The sequence below is a fragment of the Lissotriton vulgaris genome, chromosome 4_1 (assembly GCF_964263255.1).
Source record: "Lissotriton vulgaris chromosome 4_1, aLisVul1.2, whole genome shotgun sequence".
Taxonomy (NCBI): Eukaryota; Metazoa; Chordata; class Amphibia; order Caudata; family Salamandridae; genus Lissotriton; species Lissotriton vulgaris.
Genome location: NC_141691.1, coordinates 1,707,677,204 through 1,707,683,580, shown reverse-complemented (window position 1 = coordinate 1,707,683,580; position 6,377 = coordinate 1,707,677,204).

The following is a 6,377-nucleotide window of genomic DNA, read 5'->3' as shown; positions in this document are numbered from 1 at the left end:
TTATGTAAATTGGAGGGGGCTTCGCGCACGTTCCTTTTTAGCCTATGGTCTTGCAAATCCTTGGAATGGCCCTGCCATAACTAAAACAGAGAAGTCTATTTTTTTCTATAAGTATTACAGAGTGATAGAATATAATTGTCAGAAAATGTTTTTCTAATTAGCTTTCAGTACAGAACATACTTAAGTTTTATAAATAATATCTTACCTTTTAAATATAAGTTGAAGTTATCAGTTGATTTTTTGTTATGCACTTCACGAAGTAGTAGTCAAAATGGGTGTGTTTCTCTCTCTTTGTATATATATATTCAGGTACATAACCAATCAAATGTCAGGTAATATAAGTAGAAAATGAAAGTAACATTTTCATTGGTTGTCAATTCCAACACTTCAGATGTGTTTTGTGAAGTAATTTACCTCACGGTATTTAAAGAGGTCTACAGGCTTAATGACTAAATGGAATTTCAATCAAATTTGTGAAAATGAAAGGAATTGTTATGTAGTATGAGCTAATCTATATTTGGTGACAGTGTCTCCAGTCGTTTTTCTGTGAATTACTTTCCCACCTTTTTTTTGGACCGCTTTCCGGGAAGCGGTCCGGTCCGCGAACTAGGAGCGTAACGGGAGTCTACCATTTTGTGTTTCGGTCGAATTAAGATATAAAATGGAGGGCAAATAATGTTCAGAATGGGTAGAAGGGGGCAAGGTACAAGTATTTTGACCCCCTAGGTTTTCTGAGGGTGGCTGAGGAGGACCATATGTGCGGGGAAAAAACATTTTTTAAAAAAATTTTGCGCGGTTAGCTTCCAGTTCGCGTACCGGGTAGCGCTCTTTGAGCGTAGTTTGTTGAAAATTACAGAAAAAAGTTAGAGAAAAATAATAACTGTGAGTGATCAGATGTAGGGTAGCTCTGAGAAGAGCTTTTGGGTTTATGGTACATTTTGGTACTTATAAGTAGGTACCAATGCACAGTCTTAAATTCAAAATGAAAATTCTGTTGCCCTCATCTGAGAAGTGAACTCCATCTCCTCTGTAGATATCTTGCATGTAGTAACGCAAGTTATTGTTGTACAAGGAGCCCATTCCATGGTCTCTCATGTAAGCTGACACAGATTTGTTTACATGCTTCCTCGCTTTCTCAATTTGTGGACAAAATTGGTTGGACCACCTCCATTTCTGTCTTTGGCATATATTGGAATATACCAAGGCAGTTTGAGGAAAAAGTGCCATTAATTGCTCAAAGGTGTCCTTTAAAAGCATTTCCAGACCTACCCCAGTCAAAGTGCCCAAATCATTACCTCCACAGTGCACTATTAACAGGTCAGGTTTTGGCAAATGCATAAAGGTTTTCACCAATGGTATCAATTGGTGACATTTTAATCCTCTTTGGCCCAACCACTTAATTTCCACATCTTGTAAATTGAGGTTAGGTAAATTTCTGTTCTCAGCATACCTTTGAGCCCAGTAGATGTAACTATGTCCAACAATCCAGACATTAAACATGGTGAGAGAAGGTTGGGTTGCAGTCAGATGAAGTGTGGTAATGAAAGGGCAGTTGAAACAGTAGGAGTTTGTAAAGAAAAAAAACTGTGGATTTCCAGTCCTAATTATTCATTAGCAGTGATTGGTGCATTTCCATTTCTGAAAACAGAAAGTTAGGGTGCATGGATGTGTTCTTTGAAAGATGTAATTTGAATGGTCAAGGAAGAAACATTTAATGAAAGATTGCACTGGATACGCAGGTGCACTGAGAGTGTAGAGTTCAATTGAAACATTGTTGTGTGAACTTGCAAACATGAGAGGTCTTTCAGGAGGTGGTTGCTAAGCAAAAAAGGCAGAGAGGGCAGAGGGGGGAAGGTTTTTGATTTGAAAAAAGTGAGGGAAGAGTTATGATTGGCTAATATGAGAGATATGTGTAATGAATATCTGTATTTCTGTGCTTTCAATAGCTGCAGCCTGGGAGCGAACTAAAAGAAATAGAGGTTGGCAGAGTTTCAAAAATTCTACCAATTTTTTTTATAATGGGGAGGTAGTTCTGAAAAGAACTTTTTTTTGGTTTTTGTTGTTTAAAATTTTTTTTATTATTTTTCTGAACATTTTTTATATTTTTTTTGTATTTTTTGAACATTTTGTAATTTTTTTGTTTTTTGGGGGGGAGGGGGGAAACAAAAATGATTCATTGAAAAGGGCTCAACAGGAGCAACGAAAAAAAGAAGAATTTTTTTTTGGGGCGTTTCGGGCAAACATGATTTTGGATAGCTTTCACTATAAGAGTAATGCTACATTCTCTATAGCATATTAATTGGCTGCACCGCACGCACACTTGTTTTACTTCCCCAAAGTCCATTTGAATGTTCGGGATCACCTCCCTCGCCTCTGGTCCCGATACTTCTTGCACAACAGATCTTCTCGCTATTGCCGGGGGATTTTGCTGTTCATCGCGAAGCTGGGCAGCACTATAATTGTTTGGGTGCCACCTACTCATATGCCTGTGCATTGTGTAATTTCCGAAGGAGTATTTCTTGTCAGTGCCCCTTGAAAGTCGTTCGCCGCAAATACGGCAATACACATATCTGGCATTGACTTTTTTTTGTCCTTCTGGAAATTTGAAAAATTGCCAGATATAGTTTTCTTTTCTATTGTACCGCCTGGGCTCCTCTGGCAAATATTCAGGCTCTTCCTGCTCTTCCTCCTCTTCTTGATCTTCCTCTTCTTCTATGGAGACTTGAGCAGGCGGTCCTCTTTTCCCATTAGGAGGTGGAGGTGGTGGTGGGGGTACACTAGCTGAAGCAACTACTGAAGCCATTTGTGAACAATGAAAAAGGGTCTTTCTCTCACCAAGATGAAAGTCAGAGTGAGGAAAGAAGAAGGGGTTTTCATCATTTGGGAAAAGCAAAAGTTCTAAACCAATGAAAAGTGTTAATTTTAGATCACATGACCTAGTATTACATCATTAGGAAACCAAAAGTGAAATGAACCAATGAAAAGTGTTATTATCGAGTCACATGACCTGCTGAGTTTACGTTTCGCGCTTTGCTCCGCTTTCCGGTCCGCTAACTTGGCGCGTCCAATGACGTATTACGCGACAACGCAAAACGTCATGCTAACGTAACAGTTACGCTAAAGGAACGTTTACCGGTTCGCGGACCGAGCCGCGGCTTTAAATTGAGCTAACGGGAAGCTGACCGGTTCGTGGACTGGGAGCGAAACATAAAAATATTTTTTTAAAAATGGATAAAAAACATGTAAAATATATTTTAAGATTGAAAGAAGAATACATTTTACAGCTACAGATATTAGCATTTAAAAAACCATTGAAATTCAATGAAAAAACCATAGGTTATAGACCATATATAGTTAGGAATTAGCATTTACAAAACCTTGAAAATTCACTGAAAAAACCATAGGTTATAGACCATATATAGTTAGGAATTTGCATTTAAAAAACCTTATTTTACTCACACAAAACCATTGAAATTCCATATATAGTTAGTTGCACTAACTATATATCGCGCACCCGCAATCCACTGCTGATGATGTCACATATTACATCATTCATGACATGGTCAGTGACATCACTGATGACATCACTGATGACAACATCCAGTGACTGTATGTTTCTGTAAAGTTAAAATATGTCTTACATATTGAAGAATGAGTGGATGTATAAGTGTCTGGATGAAGGATTTAGTAGGTGCATGACTGACTGTATGAGTGAGTGATTAAATGTGTCTCACTGAGTTCATGGGTTAGTGACTAAACTGTCTGAATTTGTGCATTATTATGTCTGTTGTTCTGTAAACTGCTGCATGTGTTGATCAGTAGCTATATGAGTAACTATATGGGTTATTGATTGGTTGCCCAAGTATTTGTATGGGAGACTGAGTGTGTGTGTGGGTGGCTGGGAGGTGTATGACTCTGTGCATAGATGTGTGAGCAGTTGATTCACTACATGTATGGGTTCAAAAGTGCATGTGGAAACAGCTGTATGGGCGGTTGACTGTGTGCATGAGTGTATTGGTGAGTGAATGGATATCTCAGTGCTACATGTCAAAGTAAGTACATATGTAAAACACAGTACATGTGAGAGTTCACATATATAAATTACTGTGTATAAGAGCCAGTGAATGTGTGAGTGTCTGTATGGATCATTGTGAACTTGTATCAGGGATTGTATAAGGGAGTAAATATGTTTTAGTATATGTTTGAATAAGTAAGATGTGTATAACTGTATAGTTGAGGAAATGGAGGTGTGATTGATTCTTTGCATGACTGACTAGGTGTGTGAGTAACTCCATGGATGAGTGACAGTCTGTGAGTGTCTGTTTACACTGAGTTTATCTAAGGTTATATCAGAGTCTGAAGAGGTTCATCGTATAATCACATGAATGATGTCATCAGTGATGTGATCAGTAATGTCAAATGAGATGTCATCAGTGATGTCATCAGTGATGTCATTTGAGATGTCATCATTGATGTCATTTGAGATATCATCAGTGATGTCATCAGTGATGTCATTTGAGATGTCATCAGTGATGTCACTGACCATGTCATGAATGATGTAATATGTGACATCATCAGCAGTGGATTGCGGGTGCGCGATATATAGTTAGTGCAACTAACTATATATGGAATTTCAATGGTTTTGTGTGAGTAAAATAAGGTTTTTTAAATGCAAATTCCTAACTATATATGGTCTATAACCTATGGTTTTTTCAGTGAATTTTCAAGGTTTTGTAAATGCTAATTCCTAACTATATATGGTCTATAACCTATGGTTTTTTCATTGAATATATATATATATATATATATATATATATATATATACATATATCTCTGCAACAATCTCCCTCCGAAAAAGAAGCAGAAGCCCTGAGGAGAACTGGTTGGAAAGGCCTTTATTTCCTCAGAACAGTTCTAGTGGCGGCGAATGCATTTCGGCATTACACCTTCTTCAGCGCCGAACACAAGAAAGAAAGTCACAGTGAGTATTAGCCTTGCTGCCTCTTTAGTGGATGACGTTGATCCGCTCCTCCCCCAAGTAATCCTGCTCACCTGTTGCAGGGCGTTCCAAAATGTCCGGACTGCAACTCCCAGGATGCCTAATGTTGGAAGCAGCTCGGGTCGGTGAAGTATGGGGACAGCACTTTTTAAAATAACAGCAGCAGGTCAAAATAAAGCGGGATACCTTCACCCTCAACAGAAAGTCCTTTGTAAAAAAAAGTCTCTCCTTGAGTCCCCTCGTACAGCCTCAGCCCCCCGCACAGGAAGAACAATGAGTAGGAACTAAAATGCGCGAAACAAATTGCCACAGACAGAGGTAAAATACCTCAATCACTCCGCTCATCCTGTTAGCGAGGCGGGTACCGGACACAATCCATCCCTGGAGGTAACGAAGTGCAGTGAAGCATGCCAGATTTGGTCTGGACCCAGTTGTGTGACGGGGACTTCTGAACTGCGCAACTGGCAGGCGCAGACAATATCAGCAAGGATCTCCCTCCGAAAAAGAAGCAGAAGCCCTGAGGAGAACTGGTTGGAAAGGCCTTTATTTCCTCAGAACAGTTCTAGTGGCGGCTAATGCATTTCGGCATTACGCCTTCTTCAGAGCCCAACACCAGAAAGAAAGTCACGGTGAGTATTAGCCTTGCTGCCTCTTTAGTGAATGACGTTGATCCGCTCCTCCCCCAAGTAATCCTGCTCACCTGTTGCAGGGCGTTCCAAAGTGTCCGGACTGCAACTCCCAGGATGCTTAATGTTGGAAGCAGCTTGGGTCGGTGAAGGATGGGGAGTGCACTTTTTAAAATAACAGCAGCGGGTCAAAATAAAGCGGGATACCATGACCCTCAACAGAAAGTCCTGTGTCAAATAAAGTCTATCCTTGAGTCCCCTCGTACTGCCTCAGCCCCCCACACAGGAAGAACAATGAGCAGGAACTAAAATGCGCGAAACAAATTGCCACAGACAGAGGTAAAATACCTCAATCACTCCGCTCATCCTGTTAGCGAGGCGGGTACCGGACACAATCCATCCCTGGAGGTAACGAAGTGCAGTGAAGCATGCCAGATTTGGTCTGGACCCAGTTGTGTGACGGGGACTTCTGAACTGCGCAACTGGCCGGCGCAGACAATATCAGCAAGGATCTCCCTCCGAAAAAGAAGCAGAAGCCCTGAGGAGAACTGGTTAGAAAGGCCTTTATTTCCTCAGAACAGTTCTAGTGGCGGCGAATGCATTTCGGCATTACGCCTTCTTCAGCGCCCAACACCAGAAAGAAAGTCACGGTGAGTATTAGCCTTACTGTCTCTTTAGTGGATGACGTTGATCCGCTCCTCCCCCAAGTAATCCTGCTCACCTGTTGCAGGGCATCTTCCAGTGGCTAACTC